At 37.2% G+C, this 25,671-nt stretch overlaps 1 long non-coding RNA gene across 1 annotated transcript in view; it reads right to left on the bottom strand.

Annotated features, from left to right (window-relative positions):
- Window positions 1-8,518, bottom strand: part of LOC150047329 (uncharacterized) — a 138,143-nt gene extending 129,625 nt beyond the window's left edge. The window contains exon 1 of the long non-coding RNA XR_016539389.1: window positions 8,203-8,518. This is a non-coding gene — a long non-coding RNA (uncharacterized LOC150047329). The remainder of the gene's footprint in view (window positions 1-8,202) is intronic.
- Between the last annotated feature and the right edge of the window lie 17,153 nt (window positions 8,519-25,671).

The raw sequence follows: 25,671 nt of genomic DNA, 5'->3' as shown, positions 1-25,671 counted from the left end.
AGAGTGCTCTTTGCATGCCAGGAACCATGCTGAACAGCGGAGTGTGTGTTTGTGTGTGTGTGTGTGTGTGTGTGTGTGTGTGTGTGTGTGTGTGTTCACTCTCAAACTCAAGGCTACTTTCTCAAGTAAGTGTCATTATCTTTCCTTTACTTAGGCAAGATGTGAGGGCATCCCAGAATTCAACTTGACAAAGCACACACAGTGAAAGAGTAGGAATTTTAAACTGAATCATTGCACCATATAGGAAGCATTTCTGGGAATTTGGACATTGAGCTAAAGCCTAGCAAGTGTGGAGATGGGAACAGAAGAATGTTTGCTAACCTGCCTGGGTTTCTAAGGAATCTAATTCAACTGAGGTCACTAAAATTTACATTCTAGTATGAAGGAATGTATCATAACCTGCTATTCTATCGTGTAAAGCTACCTTTAATGTTTGCTGTGTGCAAAGTGCAGCTTTAGGTATTAGAGATATAATAACAAAAAAGACAAAACTCATGTGGCAGGGAATAGTGGTGAATGCCTGTACTTCCAGCTATTTAAAGCAGAAAGATGTACAGAATGATGATTCATGATCAGCCTAGGGGAAAATAAATTAACAAATTCACATCTCGATAAATAACCTGGTATGTGATGTTTATAATCTCAGCTATGTGAAAAGCAGAAGTAGGAGGATTAATGTTCAGACTTCTCCCAAGAACAACAAAAAAAGAATCTTGATAAATAATCATGCAAAAAAATGATAAAAGACTGAGACTGTAACTAAAATTGTAGAGTACCTGCCTCACAAGTATGAGGCCCTGAGTTCAAGGTTTAATACCTCTTTTCCCCAACAACAAAAAAAAAGTTTGAAGTTGAGAGTACTTCTCTAAACCAAATGTAAATATAAAGCCCAGAATTTGCTAGTAGTAGATGCTTACTGCATATTTGCTGAAAATAACAGTTGAATATCCAGGCAAAGGATTAGCCTTTTTTTTGTACTTTTACTGTATCTGAAAAAAAAACAAAAGACCCTAATTCTCAACTACATTTTATACTTGTGGAAGAAAGGGAGAGATTTCAAGTTGTTTTATGCCTAACAAAAACTACTTTGCAATAGAATATCATATTTTTAACATACTCGCACTATTTCTCTTAATATATTAATCACCTTGGTTTTGGTTTTGGTGTGAGCCTTCTGAGGTTTGAACCAATAACCTTGCATTTCCTAGGCAGGAATTCTACTTCTTGGGTGACAACTTTAAGGCCTCTTTTGCTTTAGTCATTTTACAGATAATTTTGCCACTTTGGGCCAGGCAGTATGACCTTCTACCTATGACCCCACCATAGCCAGAATTACAAACATAAACCAACCAAACAAAATTTTGCTCACATTTTGTCTTGCCTGCTCTTGAACTCTAATCATCCCAGTCTCTGCCTCTTAAGTATCTGGGATTACACTCACTCAGCCTGAGCACTGCTTTATTGGTTTTCCTGTCTTGTTTCTATTGCTATTTCTTGAATATTTCAAATACTGACTTGTGGCTGTATTTTCTGTTGGAAATGTCTTCTATTTGTCATATTCTGGTTAACTGTCTCTATTTATCTTTGCTTGAGCAGAAAGCTTTCACTGAAGATGCAACTGAATTTCTCAACTCACTAGTTAACAACATGTAGAATAATTTGGAAGACACTGTCTTTCTCAGAGATGAATTTGTTTAGTGGGAAACCTTTGTTTCCATTTCACGGAAATCACTGGTATCTCATTTGTTTTTTCTTTTTTTTGTTGGTCCTGGGGCTTGAACTCAGGGCCTGGGATCTGTCCCTGAGCCTCTTTGTGCTCAAGGCTAGTGCTCTATCATTTTCGTGGTTTTCTCAATGGTTTGTCAGGGATAAGAGTCTCATAGACTTTTCTGCCCAGGCGGGCTTCAAACCATGATCCTCAGATCTCAGCCTCCTGAGTAGCTAGGATTACAACTGTGATCTCCTGGCACTCAGCTTCATCTTAATCATATTTTAAAATACCTGTTTTAATGAAGTTAGTGAATAGTGTATTTATATTTTGTGTTGATGTTCACAATTGAATTCCATTGTGATTTCCCCTTTTCACATTTGGTAATCAGTGGATGAAGTTTATATTTGCCTCTTGATACAAACCTCTTCTTGGATTCACAGAACAACTGAAAACTTAGAGCAATGGGCTCTTGACAGTTTGGAAGGACTGACTGACAGAACTTCCTGAGGCCTTTATCTCATAGGAGAGAAGATTGATTCATTTCAATTCAATAGAGATATTGACATTTTCCCTTTATGTGTCAACCAAAACATACACCACAGGCTTTTGTTTTGTTTTCTAGAAAAATTTTCAAGTCACTTAGGCTTTAAAATAGCAACAGTGGTAGCCATCCATTGGTTCCTGTTAGTTTTTGCTCAATTACAATGATTTGTTTCCTCTTTTACTATTTTTAAATTCTTTTCATCTAGGCCAATTTTCTGCCAGAAGTTGATATTCCTTAACTTTTTCATAGAACAAATTTAAATACGTCAATCTTTTGGGGTTTTTTTCTTCTTTTGTCATGATCTATCCTTATTCCATTATTGGTTTCCATATATTCCTTGAGCCCATTATATGGCTCTCTTAAGTTTCCACATCAGTCTTTGTTTCATCTGTTCACAGTCTCATTAGCACACTTAAAGCCACTGCAGTCGCACTAAACACTTCTGGTGCAACAGTGAATGTGACCAAGTATGTTTAGGTCTAAGTATTTTCCCTTTCAATACTGCTAAACCTCAATGGTTATTTAATAGTATGTTTATTAGCATCTATATAAAAGGAAAAAATATCCATTTATTATTATTTTCTAATTATAGTGAATGATAATAAGTCAATTTTACTTGCATACTACAGAATTTTTAATTCCCTGAGACTCTGGTAGCTAAGTATGTAATTAATTTCTTCAAATGTTCTCTGCTTACTTGAAAATAATGTAATATTTTTTAAATTTGGTTATAATTTTCTTTCCAACCCTGGATAACTTCCCAGTCCCCACACACAACTTACTCCAAATAACCAAGACTATTGATTGCATGGTTACACTAATTAGGATTCATTCATGTTCTTGATCACATAGTGAGGCTTTCCGAGAAAAAGACTCCCAAGCAAGTACAAAGGTGGCCTGAGAGTTCAGAAAGAGATTGGCTTGACTTTTATTACTGATAGTGGATGGGGCTGGAATGAAAGAATCCTCTTCATGCTGGGCCAGGGTAGTGTGGGCTGAACCTTGCACTGGCTGCCACTAAAGAAGGAACACCTGGACCTTCTCATTAGCTTCTGCAGATGTGGACAAGAGCAGAAGGAAAAGGATGTGATGGATATAAAATCTATCAGTGCTCTAACAGAAAAACAATGGAATGAGGTTATTTGGTAGTTTTGGTTTCTGCCTATTTCTACATCTCTCCGATAGATAGATAGATAGATAGATAGATAGATAGATAGATAGATAGATAGATAGATAGATAGATAGATAGACAGACAGACAGAGAGATAGACAGAGAGATAGATAGATAGAGTCAGGATCCAGGACTGAAGTTCAAGCCTCAGTAGTAATGGCATTAAAAAATAAAATCGATAGCCGGGCACCAGTGACTCACTCCTGTAATCCTAGCTATTGAGCAGGCTGAGATCTGAGGATCATGGTTCAAAGTCAGCCTGGGTACTAAACTCCATGAGACTTTTATCTCCAATGAATCACCAGAAAACAGGAAGTGGTGGTATGGCTCAATGGTAGAGCAATAGTCTTAAGTTGAAGAGCCCAGAGACAGCAACCAGGCCCAGAGTTCAAGCCCCATGACTAACAAAAACAAAATAAAATAAAATCATTGTACTTGGGAAGGAAAACATTGTGTCAGAGAGAAAAAAATCACCTTACAAGTAACTGTATTTTTAAAACTCACCTGGGCCCAGTGGCTCACACCTGTAATCCTAGCTATTCAGGAGGCTGAGGTCTGAGGATCGAGGTTCAAAGCCAGCCCAGCCACTAAAGTCCATGAGACTTTTATCTCCAATTAACCACTAGAAGATGGGAAGTGGGGCTGTGGTTCAAGGGGTAGGCCAGTAGCTTTGATCTGAACAACTTAGGGACAACATCCAGGTCCAGAGTTCAAGACCCACGACCAGAAAGCAAAAACAAAAACAGCAAAAAACATTATCTCTTCTGTCAAATAATGTAAAGACCTTGAATACTTTAATACTTAACTCTTAATTGTCTCCAATATAAGAAACTGCATTTTTGCTTAATATTGTACTTCCTTCCAATTAATTTTAACTTTACATGTTGAACATGATTCTTACATTTTTGTGCAATGTGTGTCTATATTTTTATGTGTTGTCGAATATATTTGCTTTCCATTATTTCTTATATTCAGGTCTACTAAGATAATAGATATGTGCATATGTGTGTTTTTCCCTCTCTCCCCATCCCCGCCCACAAGTTCATGTGCAACATAGTTAGTGTCTACTAACCATCACGGCTCTATTTGTTCACCCTTTGTCCCTCCATTTCTGTGCCTTGCTCTACCTTCCCAAAGACAGATAAACTAACAAGACAAAATAAAAAGAAAACAGGGGCTGGGAGTTTGGCCTAGTGGTAAGTGCTTGCCTAGCATGTATGAAGACCCAGGTTCGAATCCTCCTTACCACATACATTAAAAAAAAAAACGGAAGTGGTGCTGAGGCTCAAGTGGTAGAGCTCTAGCCTTGAGAATGTCCAAGGACAGTGCTGCAGGCCCTGAGTTCAAGCCCAGGACTGTAAAAGAAAGAAAGGAAGGAAGGAATAAAGAGAGAGAGAAAGAAAACAAAAACAGCAACAAAGGGGAAAAAAGTCTTATTTCCATTACCTGAAGTTCATTACAATAAATATTATTTTATGTGATCATATGCACATAACCATTGTGTCTTTGTGATCCTCTCCTAAGATTACACTCCTCTGCTTTCACTCTGTGTAAATGCCTAAGTACTATATAATTTATCATGCTGCTGTGTATTTTTTAACTATCCAGTGTGTTTACTTAGAGATTTATAGGCACATTCTAGTTAATTTTTTGGTTTTTGTTTTTTGTTTTTTCAGTTGTGAGGCTTGAACTTGGGACCTGGGCAATGAAGCTGAGCTCTTTCATTCAAGACTAGTGCTCTGCCACTTTGAGCCACAGTACCACTTTCATTAAATACTTTGAAATGTAACTTTTTCCAGGGGAAAAATCCTTGGAAATTTATTTTTCTAAAAGTTCATCTATGCATTTTAAAACCATGTTCATTTACAATCTGCTTTGTAGTGGAAGGCTTTTTACACGAATCTAGTCTGCTATAAATAATCCTGTAAACAGTTGTCTGTTTCTATTACTTGCTAATAGGCATAATTAAGCTTATCATTGCATATATATATGATACATAGATTTCACCATTTATTTCATGGATTCTAAGGTTGTTTATGAGCATGAAAGTTCTAAGGAATGAGAAATGCCTGCCCAACTCACATAGGTATAAGAAGGAAACATCTCTCTATATTTATTTGGTGTTTAATATATTTAACATATTTAGTCAGCAAAGAAGCTGTATGTGTAGTATTATCTAGTTGTAATGAAATAAACCTTGGCCCCAAATAAAAAATCCATATCCTTAGAAATAGGGCTTTACATAAATTACAGACTGAAAATAGCACAAGGAAACTATCACGGAAGACAAATGTTCTAAGGATGACCATTCTAGTCTGCTAAAACTTTTTGGACTCTGCACAAAGAAAAAAATTGGAGGGGCCAGGAGTTTGGCCTAGTGGTAGAGTACTTGCCTAGCATGCATGAAGACCCCAATTCGAATCCTTGGTACCACATACATAGAAAAAAGCCTGAAGTGGTGCTGAGGCTCAAGTGACAGAGATCTAGCCTTGAGAAAATCCAAGGACAGTGCTCAGGCCCTGAGTTCAAGCACAGGACTGGCAAAAAAAAGTGCAGTTTAATCAGACCTGGCAAGAACTCAACCCAGAACCTTAAAATTATCAAGAGCATAATTTCTTATCAAGAGCAACAATTACCACTATTAAATAGAAAACTTGGCTTCATTGATTATTAGTGGCCTTAAATAATAAGTTAATGATAAATGTGGGTAGTATAATTGGCAAAATACTATAAAAGATAAGATTAATTTTATCTTGGTTATTGCTTTCTAATTAATACATCATTTATTTTTTTCAACTCGTAACATATGTGTGTGTGTGGGGGGGGGGGTGTTTTAGGGCTGGACACATAGTCCCGATGAAGAGTGCTTATGAAATATGTGTAATATCCTGGGTTAGATCTCCAAAACCACAAATACATTCATATAAATATACATCCGATTTGTTCTGTAAATCAGTCTGTATACATTCATCAGGGCTGAATGTGCAAAATATTTTTCTTAATTAGGATATGTAATAAGATTGGGGGTACCAGCTTGCTAATTACTAGGTGACCTGAGGTCATTCCACATAGGGTTTACCTATTCCTCCATAGAAATTAGTTGGGGAATTTTTACAGAACAGAAAACCAATGACTATTGGTTGACTTAATATTTTTGTTACTGTAACATGTTTTTAAAAGCTATACTTTACCATTGAGTTTACCTTCTAGTACATGGTGGGGAGTTTGAGCAGTATTCCCTCTTCGATCATTTAATTTTATCCCCAGGATGTTGGTTAAGTTGGTTTTAATTATTCCTAACTTGTCCCTGATGGATGGGTGTCAAGCACTACCTTGAATATGATTAGGAAAGACGAATTCATTATTTCCCTTGACAATCTGCACTTTTGCTTAATCGTTCTCATGGTCAAATTTTTTTTCTTACATTTCATTTAAATTTCCCTATTGCAACTTAAGCTCATTACTTTTTGTTCTGCTCTTATTGACTAATGAGAATTGGTCCCTGTCCTAAGGTAATGTCTGTGAACAGACCCAGCTGCTATTATCTTTCCCCTTTGTCTTCTTTTTCCCATACTGGGAAGTTTCCTTCTCTACTAACCTTTCATCATACATCCCCCTCTTCCCTAAAGTCCTCAGAGTTGACTGGGTTTCCTCTGAATGTACATCAATTTGTCCATTAAAGAGAAAAATTTCATTCAAAATTCAATAATGAGAAAAATAATTCTATATGTAACTTAGTCAATTTGTTAGAACCGAAGGACTAAATTGTACACAGGAAATAGATCTGCCTGCAGTTTATTCTTATTCTCACATTAGAAAAAACACATGAAAGTATATTTTTTATTTTAAGTAAATTTCAAGGGTGTGTCAATTGAGCAAAACCTTTTACATGCACTTTGGCATAGATACACAAACATGGAGCAACGTGCATTTTTTCTGGAACAAAACATTTGTTGCTTTCTTTCATGATAGAGCATTTTATCTCTTTAAAAGGAAACAAAACAAGTACCTGTATTCTAGTCAGGAAATAAAATCAAATAGTGGAAAATTAGCATTACAGTTTATTTTTTTCTACTACTCCATTTTTCTTTTTGAAAATAGGATAATACTGTATATCCGGTGGTTTGATTAAGTAAATAAACACTTGGAATGAAACTCAATGATTACAGAAGAAATTGGAATGGAGTTTTATTCTTGGGATTGTTTTCAATATATTTATTTTCTTCTCAGGGAACCTGACTGTCCTCCTGGGAGTCAATTCTAGTTCCTCGCTCTGTCAGTTACAAAGTCGGAAGCCCCTCTCGTGTAATGTACAAACTTCATGTGTACCAGACCTTCTCACAACCAGGGAGAAATTCCTCAGTAGAGTCAACTTCTGGCCAGGCATGGTATTATATGCCTATAATCCCAGTTTCCCTGTAAACAAAGATCTGGAGGATTCTGGTTGCAGGTCAGATTGGACAACACCTTAGCAAGGCACTCGGTCAGCAAACCAAGCTAAGTATGTGGATACAGATCTGTAATTCCAGCTATGTGGAAGGTGTAGGTCTGAGAATCATTGCCTGACACTGGGCTCAGGCAAAAATGAGACCTCCTATCTAAAATACACCTAGCGTGAAGACAGACTGAGGGTATGCTCAAGTGGTATGCTGGCTTAGCAAGCACCAAGCCCTGAGTTCTAACCCTGGTACTGCCAAAAAACTAAAATGATAAAAATAAAATAAATAAAGATGACTCGTAAGAAAGCAGCAAGAAGGGAAAAGAAGTTGAACTTACCGGCACAGTGCAGGTTTTCCATCCACCCTGGAATATCCTCCATGTGGCATCCTCTGGTAGCAGACATCCCTGCAATAGCCAATCAGGAAATAACTCCCGTTAAGAAAGAAGACGCGCAGAGATCGGTGGAGGATGGCGGTGGTTCAGTGTGAGTCGTTCTGAGCTCCCGCCAAGATTCAAGTTCTGGCAGCGTAGGGGACAGTTCTTTACCAAAAATTGATCCTAAGTAAGCTTTAGCGCCAGAGAGATCTCAGTCAGAGAGGAAAAAGGCAGAAAACCGGCAGGAGAAGACAGCATGGAGCCCCGCCAGCCGCTGAGCAGACATCGCTTCACTGCAGCTCAGACCCGCTGGCTGCAGACAGAGCCACACAGAGCCTGCGCGAGCCCAGAGCCGACATCCGGCCATGCACAGAGCTGCCAGCTTCACGGAACCGGAGAACCTAGCAATGTGTGAGTACCTCCGAGGAGAAGTTTCCACTTCTGTTCCCTGAACGGCATTGGGAGGGAGCCCCTCCCCCTCCAGCTGAGAGCAGCGCCATCTTGACTGCTGGCAAAGACCCGGCCAAAGCAATTGGAGCCTGAGAGGTGATGCTGGAAACGTCATCATTCTAACTGGCAAAGGATATCCCAGAGATCCCTTAGCCGGAAATCCGGCCCCAGCGCTGCTGAAGTCCATCCCCCTGCGCCGCCCACAGACCTGGTAAACAAAGCCGCCTGCAGATCGTTCAGCTTTGTTTTACTAAACAAGCAACCTCATCTGAAAACCCTCAAAGCCAAATCACAAGAGAAAAAGACTTTGGAGAGTATTTGGATCCCGAATTTAGTGGAGACACAAGTTTCCTATCCTGCCCCCCCCCCAAAAAAAAAACTGAAGAATACCCTTTTTCTTTTTCTTTTTTTTTTGGTTCTCTACCCCTTCTATTTGCATTTTTAGGTGTTCTTATTTTCTCTTTGCCATTTTACTTACATCTTTTTCTCTAATGTTATGATTCATTCCTCTTTTTTTTATTTTTTCTCCTCTCTTTCCCCGCATTCCTTCTGTCACTGTGGTTGTTCCTAGAAACACAGTGACAGCTCTGGGTACAGTCTGAATAAAAATGATACCTATATCGATACAGTCACCTTCTTTTTAAACTCCTGGTTCTGAACCCTAGTATCTCTTGGGTAAGAACTCACAATAGTGAGGAATCTCCCCCCACTTTTTCTTTTTGTGTGTCTGTATCTGTGTGTGTTCTGTTTCCTTTTATTTTGTTGTTGTTTTATTTCTTTTTTCTTTTTAAAATTTGTATCATTGAAATCTTCTATATCTACTTCCCTTTTTTCTCTATATATTCTTCATATTACTCTTCTTATTTTCATAAGTTTTATCTAAGTTCTTCTAAACTTTCTACTCAAATATTTTACCTATCACCTTAGGTCAGTTATCCTTACATGATACCTTTTCTTCATTACTATAATAATCTTACACTCCTGCAGTATTCTTTTCCTACCTCCCTTGTTGTCTTTCATATTATTTTTCTATCTCTGGTCCTCTGTTCATCCTTCAACTCTTATAATGCATGGGTCTACATTTGATGGTTGTTGAGCAATGCTGTGTATCTAGGTGTTCAATTATACTCTAGGTCCAGAGAAACTTAAATACAATAGAGATTGGATGGAGGGGCTTATTGTTTTGGTCATAAATCGGTAATCTGTGGTTGTATTAGATTTGTATGTAAGTGCACAAAAAGAGAGTGATAATACCAATCTAAAATTGTGCACATCTCTTGTCAGCCAGCTAGAGGTCTAGGTTGGTTATATCTGAAAAATTATAATCTTGTTTAGTATTAATCTTGCTCCCATTTTCAAATGGGCAGAACAAGAAACTCAAGAAAAATGTCAAATCAAGGAATAGCATCACCCACCCAATATAAACAGGCAATGGAGCAGTCAGTGGCAAATCTAGAGGACAGTCTTCCAAGTGCTATACAAATGCAATTGATAAACATCATTAATGAAAAGTGTGAAAACATAAAGTAAGAGATAAGGGAGGAAGCCATAGCTAAACAAGAGGAAACCATAAACAAGGTGATATGTGAAAAAGGGGAAGCCATAAAGGAGGCCATAATGAAGGTTTTTCAAAGAAAAACGGACAAATTCAGCAGGGAGTTTGGCCTAGTGGTAGAGTGCCTGCCTAGCATGCACAAAGACCCGGGTTCAACTCCTTGGTACCACATACATAGAAAAAAGCCGGAAGTGGTGCTGAGGCTCAAGTGGTAGAGCTCTAGCCTTGAGAAAGTCCAAGGACAGTGCTCAGGACCTGAGGTCAAGCCCAGAACTGGCAAAAAAAAAATGGACAAATTCATAGAATCCACAAACAAAAAGGTGACCAAACTCCAACAGATGTCCAAAGAGAATAAAGCTGCTAAGCTAACCACTCAAATGGAAATCAAGGAGTAAAGAAATCAATACATGATCTAAAACAAGAGATGCAAGGCATCAAAAATGAACAATTAGAAGCAAGGGAGATGAAGAATAAAGTAGAAAGCTTTGATAGCAGGTTAGACAATGCAGAAGAGAGAATTTCTGGGGTTGAAGAATAGAAAATGAGTCAGTCCAAACCTAGGAAATATGAGAGAATGCTTCAGGAGGTCCAAGATACAATTAGGAAGCCTAATTTAAGGCTAATTGGTTTTGAGGAGGGTCTGGAGAAAGAGGTCAATGGTATTGGAAATATACTTCAGGGAATCATCTCAGAGAATTTCCCAAACATCCAGAAGGGCAGGCCTATCCAGATACAAGAAGCTTTTAGAACCCCAAACAGACCTGACCAGAAAAGGACATCCCACCGCCACATTATAATCCAAACTGGATCAATAGAGGCCAAAGATAGGATCCTAAAAGCAGTCAGGGAGAAGAGAACAATCACCTATAAAGGCAAAACAATCAGAATAACCACAGATTTCTCATCAGAGACCATGCAAGCAAGAAGAGATTGGAACGATATATACCATGCCCTGAAGTCAAATAACTACCAACCAAGAATACTGTACCAAGCTAAGCTCTCATTCATAACTGAGGAAACAATAAAAACATTCCATTCCAAGGAAAAGCTTCAATGTTATGTAGCAACCAAACCAACATTACAGAAAATTCTCAAAGATGTTCTACACATAGAAAACCGACACAAATGTAATACAGAGAAAGAAATGGCACCTAATACTCATACCATCTAAGTACCACAAGAACTGTCAAGGCACAGGCCCTAATAAAAGCTTTTAAAAATGGCAGGAACTAATAAGTATTTCTCAATCCTGACTCTCAATATCAATGTACTTAACTCTCCATCTAGTTGGATCAAAAAGCAAGATCCATCATTCTGCTGTCTTCAAGAGACACATCTTACCCCCAAAAAACAAACATTTTTTTGAAAGTGAGAGGTTGGACTAAAGTTTATCAAGCCAATGGCCCCCATAAACAGGGTGGAATTGCCATCCTCATATCAGATAAAATAGACTTCAAACTAAAATTAATGAGAAAAGACAAAGAAGGTTACTACATACTACTAAAGGGATCTTTCCTCCAGGAAGACATAACGATCCTAAATATCTACACACCCAATCCCGGAGCTCTGAACTTCATCAAGCAAACTTTACTTACACTGAAACCATACATAGATCGAAATACAGTGATTGTTGGTGACTTTAACACACCACTCTCACCTATGGACAGATCAACAAGGCAAAAACTCAACAGAGAAACCTTAGAATTGAACAACTGTATAGACTAACTAGATCTAACAGACATCTGCAGACTATTCTACCGAGCAACAACACAATATACGTTTTTTTTCAGCATCACATGGAACATTTTCCAAAATAGACCACATTTTAGGGCATAAAACAAACCCAGGCAGATTCAGAAACACTGAAATTATTCCCTGCATTCTCTCAGACCACAAGGGCATCAAGTTGGAACTGAACACCCATCACGACCAACGAAAACCCTGTAACTCATGGAGATTGAACAACACATTGGTGAATCACCAATGGGTCATCAAAGAGATCAGAAAAGAAATCCAACAGTTTATGAAATTTAACAAAAAGGAGCACACAAAATACCAGCTCCTTTGGGACACAGCAAAGGCAGTACTCAGAAAAAAATTTATAGCTCTGAGTGCCTACAATAACAAATCGGAAAAATCTCAAACGAACAATTTAATGTGTTACCTTAAGCTCCTGGAAAAAGAGCAACAAACCAACCCTAGTCCAAGTGGAAGGAAGCAAATTATTAAAATCAAAGCAGAATTAAATGAATTGGAGTTCAAAAAAACTATAGAAAGAATCAACAAAACAAAGAGTTGGTTCTTTGAAAAAATTAACAAAATTGACAGACCCTTAGCAAATCTTACCAAAAAAGAAATCACAGACGAAAATGGTAATATCACGACAGAAATTACCAAGATCCAGAGCATCATGAGGAAATACCTCTCAAATTTTTACGCCAACAAGTTTGAGAATCTAGAAGGAATGGATGAATTCCTAGCCAATATTAACATACCCACACTAAACCAAGAAGAACTAACCCAACTAAACAGGCCTATTTCAAGCACTGAAATAGAAATGGCAATAAGAGACCTTCCACCTAAGAAAAGTCCAGGGCCAGATGGATTCACAGCTGAATTCTTTAAGGTCTTCAAAGCAGAGCTCACACCAATACTCCTCAAGCTCTTCAACGAAATTGAAAACAAAGGCTCTTTGCCAAACTCATTCTACAAAGCCAGTATAACCCTCATCCCCAAACCAGACAGAGATTCATCCAAGAAAGAGTACTATAGACCCATTTCTTTGATGAACATCAAAGCAAAACTTCTCAACAAAATACTGGCCAAACGTCTACAACAACTCATCAAAAAATTATACACTATGATCAAACAGGATTCATCACGGGGAGGCAAAGCTGGTTCAACATACGCATATCAATTAATATAATTCAACATATCAACAGGAGCAAGGACAAAAATCACGATTGCCTCAATAGATGCAGAAAAGGCATTTGACAAGATCCAATACCCCTTTATGTTAAAAGCTCTGGAGAAAGAAGGAATCCATGGAACATTCCTCAGTATAATAAAGGTTGTGTATGACAAACCCGTAGCTAATATTATACTTAATGGCAAAAAGCTAAAGCCATTCCCTCTAAAATCAGGAACAAGACAAGGATGCCCACTCTCTCCACTCCTCTTTAACATAGTATTAGAATTCCTAGCCAGTGCAATAAGGCAAGAAGCAAGCATAAAGGGGATCCAAATAGGGAAAGAGGAAGTAAAACTTTCCTTCTTTGTAGATGATATGATTCTGTATTTAAAGAACCCTATAGACTCCACTCCCAAGCTCCTTGAGCTGATTCAAAACTTTGGAAGGGTATAAAATTAACCCTCAAAAATCAACTGCCTTCCTCTATGCCAACAGTGAGAGGAATTAGGCAACCATCAAGAAAGCAACTCCTTTTGCAATAGCCTCAAAGAAAATAAAGTACCTAGGAATTATCTTAACTAAGAATGTAAAGGACCTTTTTGATGAAAACTTTAAAACCCTGAAAAAAGGAAATTAAAGCAGAACTGAGGAAATGGAAAAACCTCCCAGGCTCCTGAATTGGAAGAATCAACATCGTGAAAATGGCAATCTTGCCAAAGGCTATCTACAAATTCAACACAATACCATCAATATCCCAATGTCATTCTTTAAAGAAATAGAAGAGGCAATCCAAAATTTCATATGGAATGATAAAAGACCCCATATAGCAAAAACACTTCTTAACAGAAAGAATTCAAAAGCAGAGGAATTAGCGGAGGAATTTCAATACCAAACTTTAGACTCTATTACAGAGCTATAATTATCAAAACAGCTTCGTACTGGCCTGAAGACCAATGGAATAGAACTGAGGACCCAGACATTAAACCACAGACCTATGGGCACCTAATCTTTGACAAGGGAGCCAACAAAATAGAATGGAAGAAAGACAGCCTCTTCAACAAGTGGTGCTGGCAGAACTGGTTAAGCACCTGCAAAAACTAAAGTTAGATCCTTCTTTGTCACCCTGCACTAGAATTAACTCCAAATGGATCAAAGACCTGGAGGTAAAAGCTGACACACTGAAAACTTTACAAGAAGGAATAGGAGATACATTAGGCCTCCTTGGCACAGGTCGAAAATTTCTTAATAAGGACCAAGAATCACAACAAATCAGAGAAAGGCTGAATAAGTGGGACTGCAGAGCTTTTGTATAGCAAAGGACATAGCTAGTAAATTAAATAGGAAGCCAACAGAGTGGGAGAAGATCTTCACCAACCATAGAGTGGACAAGGCCTCATATCTAAAATACATCAACAGCTCAAAAAATTGAATCACTCCAAAAGCAATCTCCAAAATAACAACCATCCCATTAAAAGATAGGTCAAAGTCTTAAAGAGAGTCTTCTCTGAAGAAGAAACAAAAATAACCTATAGACACATGAAGAAATGCTCCACATCTCTGGTCATAAAAGAGACACAAATCAAAACAACTCTAAGATTCCATCTCACTCCAGTTAGAATGGCCAGGATCAAGAAAACTAATAACAGATGCTGGAGGGGATGTGGCCAGGAGGGATCATTACTACACTGTTGGTGGGAGTGCAGTCGTTCAACCACTATGAAAAGCAGTATGGCAGTTCCTCAAAAGACTAAACATTGAGTTGCCCTATGACACAGCAATTCCACTACTTGGCATTTACCCAACCATCCAGAAACAAGGGCATACTAAATCCACTAGCAAAACAATGTTCATTGCAGCACTATTAACCATAGGAAAGATATGGAACCAACTAAGATGTCCCTCAACAAGATGTGGTATTTATACACAATGGAATTCAATGCTGCCGTCAGAAACGACATCGCCCCATTTGTCAGGAAATGGAAAGACTTAGAAAAAATCATATTAAGTGAAGTAAGCCAGACTCAAAGGAACTTAGGCTCAATGGTTTCCCTCATTTGTCATAATCATTAGAAACCTTGGGCTCTCCTAGCAGAGATTTGCAATAGAGCAAAACCTTGATACAAAAGGCCATACAGTATGATGCTAAATGAAAGGATCTCTAGGATCTAGAAACAAAAGCCATATAATGAGTGATTGTTATCCTTAATATACTATGTTATCTCTCATCTCTTTTGTTGTCCCTTGGTTATCTTATATTGTTACAGTATCTCACTTTGTTATCTGATATACTGGATATATTTGTATTTGGTTATTTGAAATTGGATAGGGAAGGGGGAAAACAAGATGAGGGGTGGAGTTGGGGGGAGGGAAATGGGGACCAAGACATGAAAAAGGGTATCAATGTATGTGAATTAATGCACATTCTATCTGGTGAATATAATGTAACCCTTCTATTAATTACAATAAAAAATATATGAAAAAAAGAAGGAAGACACGCTTTCAGGGCTGACAGTGTGACCTGCAAAGCAATAGGATATGATTAGGTAACATTTTGTACTTGTAGGAAACTTTTTTATAGCCCTTTTATATCCAGCACAATGCTCCACAAGTCATTCTCTTCAGACTCTTTTGCTATTCTTGTTCCCACTTCCAGTGTGTTCTGTCCAAACAAACGCTGACACGAGTCTGGTGCATCAGCCTTCATCCTTCCACGAACCCCTGGTTCCCATGATCGCACTGACATGCTGCTGACACCTCGGGAATCTGCCTGCTTCCTGGGCCTCTCATGTACAATCTGGAAGACTGAAAGTATATGTGGATATAAGTGGATACCTTATTTCTGCTTTCTTCTTTCCCTGCCAGAACCCAAAACTCAGCTACAGGCATTTTAGGGTGTAGTATTTTAGGATGCATTACCCCAATACCATGGAACCACTTTGCTTCTCCCTCCTCCTCTGAATTATTCCTTTTAGATTTACTTCCACTCTGTGCATTGCCTTTTTACAGAATGGTAACACATGAGGGATTGTTTTGGCTCTGCAAGTAATTAAAGGAATTTCTTAGTGGCTTTTTCCTTTTTTTGCAAGTCCCAGGACTTGGACTCAGAGCCTGAGCCCTGTCCTTGAACCCATTTTGCTCAAGGCTAGCACTCTACCACTAGGCCATGCTCTAGGCCCTCTCTTAGCTTTTGTGACCAGAGATAGGCAGTAGAAAATCCCTCCAAGTTTCCATTTGAATTTTCCTCAAATTAGATATGGGACATCTCTAATTCTATTTGATAAAGATAACCTATTGAGCCTTGTAAACATACCTCATGACCCACCACTAAAACAAATCCAAAGCTTACCCCAACAATAAAATACAATTTAAAAAATCCAAAACCAGAAAAACCTATTAACATATATTATAGAACTCCAAGAATATCTAAAATATACTATTGTAACTATCTACAAAATACAGACTGAGAAATTTGTGTAAAACAAAGATGCCAATAAGGGAGAGAGCAAAAAGAAATGTACTATTGCCTGACTTATGAAATGGTAACATATCCCCTTTATAATAACAATTTTAAAATATTTAATTAAAAAAGATGCTAACTAACCAATCTTAAAACTTCCCCTCCATTATTATTCGTAGGTGGGATAAAGTCCTTTTATAATAGGACTAGGAGGAATCAAATACAATTGAGTATGAGGGCAAAACCCCAAACATCTTTTAAAGAGATCATTAACTGGGAAAGTCCTCAGACCTCCTACAAGGATGAAACTACAAGAATGCACATAAGAAAGAATTCTAATGAACACAAATGCATAAAGAATAGATGTTATAGTTAGATGTTATATGTTATAGATACATGCTATGCTGTTTGTACTCTGCTACAAGATTTGTTAAAAATATAATCACCAAAATGATGGTAGTAAGGGAATGACAAGAAAAGGAAAGCGAATGTGATCGATAACTTTAAGAGAAGCTTCAAGCTGGGCACTGGTAGCTACTCCAGATACTGAGATCTGAGCATCACAGTTCGAAGCCAGCTCAATCAGGAAAATCCATGGAAGACTCTTATCTACAGTTAACCATGAAAACACCATAGGCGAAACTTTGGCTCAAGTGGTAGAGTGCCAGCATTGACTAAAAGTACTCAATGATAATGCCCAGGCCCTGAGTTCAACCCCCAGGACCAGGAGAGAGAGGTGGGAGGAGAGGGGGAAGGGGGAGAGGGAGAGGAAGAGGGAGAGGGAGAAAGCACTTCATCTAGCAAATGCCCCTTTGCCCTGTTACCTTCCACCTCACTCAGCACCCAACACAAAACCTCCTAGCACCTGGGACTGGGACTCCGCTTCCTGACCTAGTAGACATACATTTCTGTTCTTTATAAATCATCTTGTTCTAGGGGATTTTAATAACAGCACAAATGAACCAAAATAATGAGAATCTAACAAAATAAAATTTCTTCAGGAAGCAAAAGCACAAAGAAAATCCATATTTCTGAAAAGAATTGATAATGTACTATATTTCTGATTTTGTTATAGAATTAGTAATAAAAGGAGAAATTAATAACACAGTTGACCCTAACTACCCTTAATATTAGATATTAGTGGACTAAGTTCCTAAGAATTGGTTACTTTGACTCAACAGTTATTTGCTTATTTAAAGCCAATAAATGCATGGAGTCTGCTACAAAGTAGCAAGGATAGTAGTCATTGTGTTACTATGAGGAACTGAAGCTTTGGAAAATAAGCAAGGCTGTTTCCTAGGAAACCAAGATTACTTGGGTCAGTGTCAGAGAATTTGCAAGAGCAGTGATGTAAGGTTGAGGACAAAGAGTATTAAAGAACAAGAAATATCAATGACGTCTACTGAACAGTTTCAAGAGAACAGAAGGTACAAAATGGTGGCTGGGAGGAGGGACCCATGAAAGAGGAGGCAAGAGGGGTGAAGTGGTTCTTAAACTGTGTGTGTGTGTGTGTGTGTGTGTTTTATTCTCCATTCTCTGTCTGCTTAGTATGGGCCTATGAATTAAGCTTGTTAGGTGAATTAAAATGAGTACTAGGAAACCATTGGGCTTATAGAAAAGACCCGGAGGCTGGTCTCTGAAAATACCTTGTATTACCCTGGAGATTCTCTTCCTTGAGTTATGTTTTGGACATTGAGAAACTACATTTAGAAAAGGCGAGATCTATTTTTGTGTGGTGGGAGAGGGATTATGGGACTTGAACTCTGGGCCTGGGCGCTATCCCTGAGCTCTTCAGCTCAAGGCTACCTCCTTACCCCTGGTGCCACAGTGCCACTTCCAGTTTTCTGATGGTTAATTAGAGACAGGTAAGAGTCTCAGACTGTTTAGTGCCTAGGCTGGCTTTGAACCTTGATCCTCAGATTTCAGCTTCTTGAGTAGCTAGGATTACAGGCACAAGCCACGTCGCCTGGCTTTTTTTTTTTTTTAATTAGGCAAAACATGTCCTACAGTAGTCAGCATCAGAGAAGGTGACATAAACCCTGAAACAGAGGAGATGAAGAGAGGAAGAACAAAGGGAAATGGCAGAGAGATTTCAGGAAGGTGCAAATAGCTTAACAGCTGAGCCCGCAATGGTTCACCAGCTGGTTCAAACCAGCTCCCCAGTGAGACTTGAGAGTGCCATTATCTAGATGCCACTCAGCATCCCAGAGATTGTCACCTGGCCAACACAGACCCCTGGGCCACGCCCTGACACCTCCCCCCACACTGTGCCCACCAGCCTCCCAACTTCTCCTCTGATGTCATGTGATTTCAAAGGAATCACTTGGTTTCACACTCATTTAAAGAAATTGAACTTCTCCTGTGATGCATGTTGACACTTGGACTCATAACTTAGATGTATATGCATATATACATTACATATGCATATGTATATATGTATATAAAGGCAAAAAAGGTTTGGCGTTGTAAAGGAATTAAACATAACTTTGATGTTCAAGGTCTGTTCAATGATTATGAGAAAATACCTCTGAGTACCCAGGATAAAATCAGAGAACAGTCCTGACCACTTTTTTATTCAGTTATTTTTTAATTCACATCAATTGATTACACAAAAGCTTTCATTGCAATGTTTAAATAAATGCATATAATGGCCTTTCATCAAACTCATCATCTATGGTGTTCTTTCTTAGCCTGCTCTCTTCCTTTACCCTTCTTCAACCATTTTCATAATGACTTACATAAACACATTATATATACATTTTATGTATAGATACACATATATACATGTGTTTCATATTTTGTGTACATAATGGTACATATGTGATAAATGTATTTGCATATATGCATGCTGTTTATGTGTGTGAGGCATGTGTGTACACTTGTGTGTGTTATGTAATGTATGTATATATATTATATATTTACATTTTAATATATATACTTTTATCATATACAGTCCTATCATTCAGTCCTTTCCCCTGCTTCCTTCTATCAATTCCTCCCAAATAGTCCTTTTTATAAGCATGTCAAACAAATATTATTACCTTTTTATTTCTCTTTTTTCTTTTCTTTTTTTTTTTTTTTGCCTGTCCTGGGGCTTGAATTCAGGGTCTGGGCTGTGTCCTTGAGCTTCTCTGTACTCAAGGGACACAGAACCATTTCTGGTTACTTTGGTGTTTTTTCTGTTTATGTGTTATAGAGGACTTAAACCTAGGGCTTCGTGCATGCTAGGCAAACACTGGATCACTAAGCCACATTCCCAGCCCATTGCTTGTTTTTATATATTTCTGTTTATCTAAATTCCAGGTGAGCAAAATCATGCAGTGTTTGTTTTTCTGAACCTAGCTTCTGTCACTTACAATGTAGTGGTCACCAGTTACATGTGTTTTCCTACAAATGATTAAGTTCATTTCTTTTTAAAAACTATACTGTGTGTATGTGTGAATGTACTTACCACAGTACCATTATACAATCATCAACTGGCCCTCAACACTGATTCCACTGCTTTGCGAATGAAGTAATTCTTCTGTAAACTTCCCTTCGTCAGACATTGTTATTTGACTCTTTTATTTTAGATTGATAGTTTATATTTTTTTTAAAAAACTTTATTCTGATATATTTAAAATAAAATGAAACTACTTTAAGAGTATATAATGTTTTTCATATACTGAACTAACCAAAAAAATGATGTAACTTGTTACTAATGTCCCAAATAATTCTCTAGTACTAGTCCCTTACAATTAATTGTCCATCTTCCCTATACCACCAGCCATACTTACTCTATAAAACAACCACCAACTCAGTCCTATCCTCACATAAATGCTAGCCTATGCCTTTCTTAATAGGCTATATTTATCTTTTTATTTTCTAAAATAAAATTATAACTGGATTTATGATTTTGAAAAATACTTTTGTTTCATCTATGATTTGAGTATTATAATAGTTCATGTCTCTTTTAGAGATAAAATGTATTAATAGTAGAAATAGTATAGCCAAATAGTATAAATAGTAGAATTATAGTTATATACATGCATATACATTTTCAGAATGATTTAATTTTCATGAAGTCGTATTTCTTATATTCTTTTTATGTATGATTCATTCTTCTATTTTATCCCTAAGGATTTTTTCATTTCCCAGTGGTTGACTGCTTGCCAAGCATTCAGCAGACCCTAAGGTTTTATCCCTAGTACTGAAAACAAAGAAAGAGAGAGAGAGAGAGAGTAAAAGGGAAAAGGGAAAGGAAGGGGAAAGAAGGAAGGAAGGAAGGAAGGAAGGAAGAAAGGAAGGAAGGAAAGAGGGAGGGAGGGAGGGAGGGAGGGAGAGAAGGAGGGAGGGAGGGAGAAAAGGAGGGGTGAGGGGGAGGGAAATAAGGACATTTAAATTTCCTTACTCTAGTGCTGAATTTTTCTTATATTTTTCCTAAAAGTTTTCTATTTTAGCTTTTACATTTAGATACATTATCCATTTTTAGTTAATTTTATGTGGTTTCACTTGATATCAAGGTTAATCATTCTCCCATATGGATAGCCAATTGTTGCAGCATTCTTGTCTGAAAATCTGTCCTTAACCAATAGAGTTATGCTGCTGACTTTGTTTAAAGTCAGTTGACATACAAATTCTATTATATCACATTGATTTATATGACTATATATCCAAATACTGATATCATATTTTTATAAATATTGAAATCAGAGACCATAATCATACATACTATTTTCCAAAATTATCTTGGTTACTACAGATCATTTACCTCTCAATATAATACAAATTTTAGAATAAACTTATCTAATCATATGCACAAATTTAATATAGTTTAGGTACAATTAGACCACAATACAAGTCTAAAGAAGATCACAAGTTCTTAGGCTTGCAAAGTAAAAATTAAAACTCTACTTAATATGATTTTTTTCCTAAGTCTTCCATTTCCTTACAAACGGGGTGAGGTTGTTCCTTCTGACAGCAGCATAGAATTCCATTGTGTATAAATACCACATCTTGTTGATCCACTCATCAACTGAGGGACATCTGGGTTGGTTCCATATCTTTGCTATGGTAAATAGTGCTGCAATGAACATCATTGTGCTAGTGGATTTAGTATGTCCTTGTTTCTGGACAGTTGGGTAAATGCCAAGTAGTGGAATTGCTGGGTCATAGGGGAGCTCTATGTTTAGTCTTTTGAGGAACTACCATACTGCTTTCCATAGTGGTTGAATGAGTTTGCACTCCCACCAACAGTATAGTAGTGATCCCTCCTGGCCACATCCCCTCCAGCATCTGTTGTTATTAGATTTCTCGATCGTGACCATTCTGACTGGAGTGAGGTGGAATCTTAGAGTTGTTTTGATTTGCATTTCTTTTATGACCAGAGATGTGGAGCATTTCTTCATGTGTATATAGGCCATTTTTATTTCTTCTTCAGAGAAAATGCTCTTTAAGTCTTTGGCCCATCTTTTAAAAGAATGGTTGTTTCTTTGAAGATTAGTTTTGGAGTAATTCAATTTTTTGAGCTGTTGATATATTTTAGATATGAGGCCTTTGTCCATTGTATGGTTAGTAAAGATCTTCTCTGTAAGCTTTCTAGTTAATTTGTTAGCTATGTCCTTTGTAAGCCAGACTCAAAGGAACATAATCTCAATGGTTTCCCTCATTTGTCATAATCAGTAGAAACCTTGGGCTCTCTGACCAGAGATTTACAATAGAACAAAACCTAGATACATAAGGCCATATAGTATGACGCCAAATGAAAGGACTTCCAGGATATAGAAACAAAAGTCATACAGTGAGTTATTGCTGTCCTTAATGTACTGTTATCTCTCATTTCTTTTGCTGTCCCTTGTTTATCTCACATTGTTACAGTATTTTATCTTGTTTTCTGATATATTGTACCTATGCTTATTTGGTTATTTGAAATCGAATAGGGAAGGGGAGAAAACAAGATGAGGGGCCGAGGTGGGTGCAGGGAAATGGGTACCAAGACATGAGAAAGAGTGTCAGTGTTTGTAAAGTAATGCACCTTCTATCTGGTGAATATAATGTAATCCTTGTATTAATTACAATAAAAAATACATGGGAAAAAAGAATGTAAAAAAAATTAAAAATCTTCACCAAAAATAAAGCACCAGAACAGCACTCTATCTATAAGATAATATGAGTTAAAGTTATGTACATTATTTTACTTAATGCATGGCTGAAGGATATGATAATCCAGTGCCTCCTATCATTAGATAAGAATGGTAGAGTTAACATGTTTATCAGCAGCAAAGTATAAGCTTCTATTTAATATCCATGGCTATCCTCTTCTGGGTTAGTTATAGTGGTTTTCACTTGCAATGACTTGTTTGGGGTTTGAACTAGATCAGTATTTTATTTCTCCTCCACAGTATATTCTGTCCTTATTAGAATAGCATGAATAACACGCATATAAACACAAAAGAAATTACTAACACATTCTTTGTTTTAAAATAGAGTTCTTGTTATACACTAAAATAACATACCCTTCAAGAAACACAACAAATCAGAGAAAGGTTGGATAAGTGGGACTGCATTAAACTGCAGAGCTTCTGTAGGGCAAAGGACATGGCTAGTAAATTAAATAGGAAGCCTACAGAATGGGAGAAGATCTTCACCAACCATACAATGCACAAAGGCCTCATATCTAAAATATGTCAACAACTCAAAACATTGAATCACTCCAAAACTAATCTCCAAAGTAACAACCATCCCATTAAAAGATGGGCCAAAGACTTAAAGAGCATTTTCTCTGAAAAAGAAACAAAAACTATAGACACATGAAGAAATGCTCCACATCTCTGGTCATAAAAGAAATGCAAATCAAAACAACTCTAAGATTCCACCTCACTCCAGTCAGAATGGTCACGATCGAGAAATCTAATAACAACAGATGCTGGCAGTGATGTGGCCAGGAGGGATCACTACTACACTGTTGGTGGGAGTGCAAACTCATTCAACCACTATGGAAAGCAGTATGGCAGTTCCTCAAAAGACTAAACATAGAGCTCCCCTATGACCCAGCAATTCCACTACTTGGCATTTACCCAACTGTCCAGAAACAAGGACATACTAAATCCACTAGCACAAGGATGTTCATTGCAGCACTGTTTACCATAGCAAAGATATGGAACCAACCCAGATGCCCCTCAGTTGATGAGTGGATCAACAAGATGTGGTATTTATACACAATGGAATTCTATGCTGCTGTCAGAAAGAACGTCATCACCCTATTTGTAAGGAAACGGAAAGACTTAGAAAAAAATCATATTAAGTGAAGTAAGCCAAACTCAAAGGAACATAGGCCCAATAGTCTCCCTCATTTGTCATAATCAGTAGAAACCTTGGGCTCTCCTAGCAGAGATTTACAGTAGAACAAAATCTAGAGACATTAGGCCAAATAGTATGGCACTACAAGAAAGGACCTCTAGGATATAAAAGTAAAAGCCATATAATGAGTGATTGTTATCCTTAATGTACTATGTTATCTCTCATCTCTTTTGCTGTCCCTTGGTTATCTTATATTGTTACAGTATTTCACTTTGTTATCTGATATATTGGATAAATGCATATTTGGTTATTTGAAATTGGATAGGGAAGGGGGGAAAACAAGATGAGGGATAGGGGTGGTGGGAAGGAAAGGGGGACCACGACATGAGAAAGGGTATCAATGTATATGAAGTAATGCACCTTCTATCTGGTGAATATAATGTAACCCTTCTATTAATTACAATAAAAAATATATGAAAAAATATATATGAAAAAATAAATAAAATAAAATAAAATAATATACCCTTGCCTTAGTAATCAAAGTCACACAGAGATTTAAAAAAAAAAAAGCATCAGCTCTAGGGTATTTGTCCTCTCTACTGGAAAGAAAAATATGCAATTCACAAGTAAAATGTGTACCAATAGAAAGTACTTGAAAATATTTCTGGGATTATTCTGAAGCTATAAAATTTCCTAACTGACAAAAAACATGTTAACCATATATCAAAAGAAATAAAAGTACCTTTCTCCCCCAAATTGATGGATTAGATGTGCTCTGGTGTTTCGTGCCTATAATCCTAGTTACTCAAGAGTCTGATTCCGCAGCAAAGGAAAAAGACCTAGGGCTCAAGTAGTAGAGCACTAGCCTTAAGCAAAAATCAGCTTAGGAACAGGACCCGAATTCAAGCCCCAGGACTGGTACACAGCTTTCTATCAAGTCTACAAAAAGTAATGATGTTTAACTAAGTCTTGGAAGCTATATAATGAAAATCAAAGTATTTCCTGAAATTTCTATACCTGGGTAATTTCCCCTCAATCCTGCTTTACATGTTACCTCTCACCATTAAGGAGATTTAACTGAAGCCAAAATAAGTGTCTATTGTTTTAGTCACTGCAGAGTTATCAGGGTTTACTTATTATAGCAGCTAATCATAGCTCCTACAATCGTAGAAAAATAAAAAGCCTTTTGGCTCAACTGCCATCTATCTTTGGTTTACTAATATTGTTATATGGGTGACTAGTTCATTGTTTCCAAGAATCACTATCAACAATATTTTAAATAGAATTTACTTTTCACACCGAATGCTAAGGGAATTACTGAAATATTTTTATAAATCTCCCAAGGGTCCTTGGGGAAATGGCTTCACGAAAACCAAAATAATGATACTAATTTTATTATTGATCATAATTTTAATGAATAATACTACATAATACAAAATAGCAGTCTGAAAAAATGATTGTTCCTCTGAAGTAAACATTATGCATATATCAGAATAATTTTATGGAACAAATTAAGAAAACACTTGGAACCATCTATCCATTTTGTTCTCTTTCACTTTTATAGTTATGAAGCTAAAATGCTTAGAATACTGTAATGATTGGTCACAAAGAAAATGAATCTTTTTCTTCTTCTTTTTATAAAATTCAATCTGTTTGACTTACAAAAGCAGCAGAAACTTCTTGGCTCCACTTACACTCCTTCCAATCCATGGAAAGTACATCACTTACTGTTTTGATCTTGACTTCTTGGTCAAAAGTTGGTTTCCTGTCATGAAAATA

This window comes from Megascapheus bottae, chromosome 23 (assembly GCF_031878675.1).
Source record: "Megascapheus bottae isolate mThoBot1 chromosome 23, mThoBot2.hap1, whole genome shotgun sequence".
NCBI lineage: Eukaryota > Metazoa > Chordata > Mammalia > Rodentia > Geomyidae > Megascapheus > Megascapheus bottae.
This window is presented reverse-complemented; position numbering and strand designations above follow the sequence as displayed.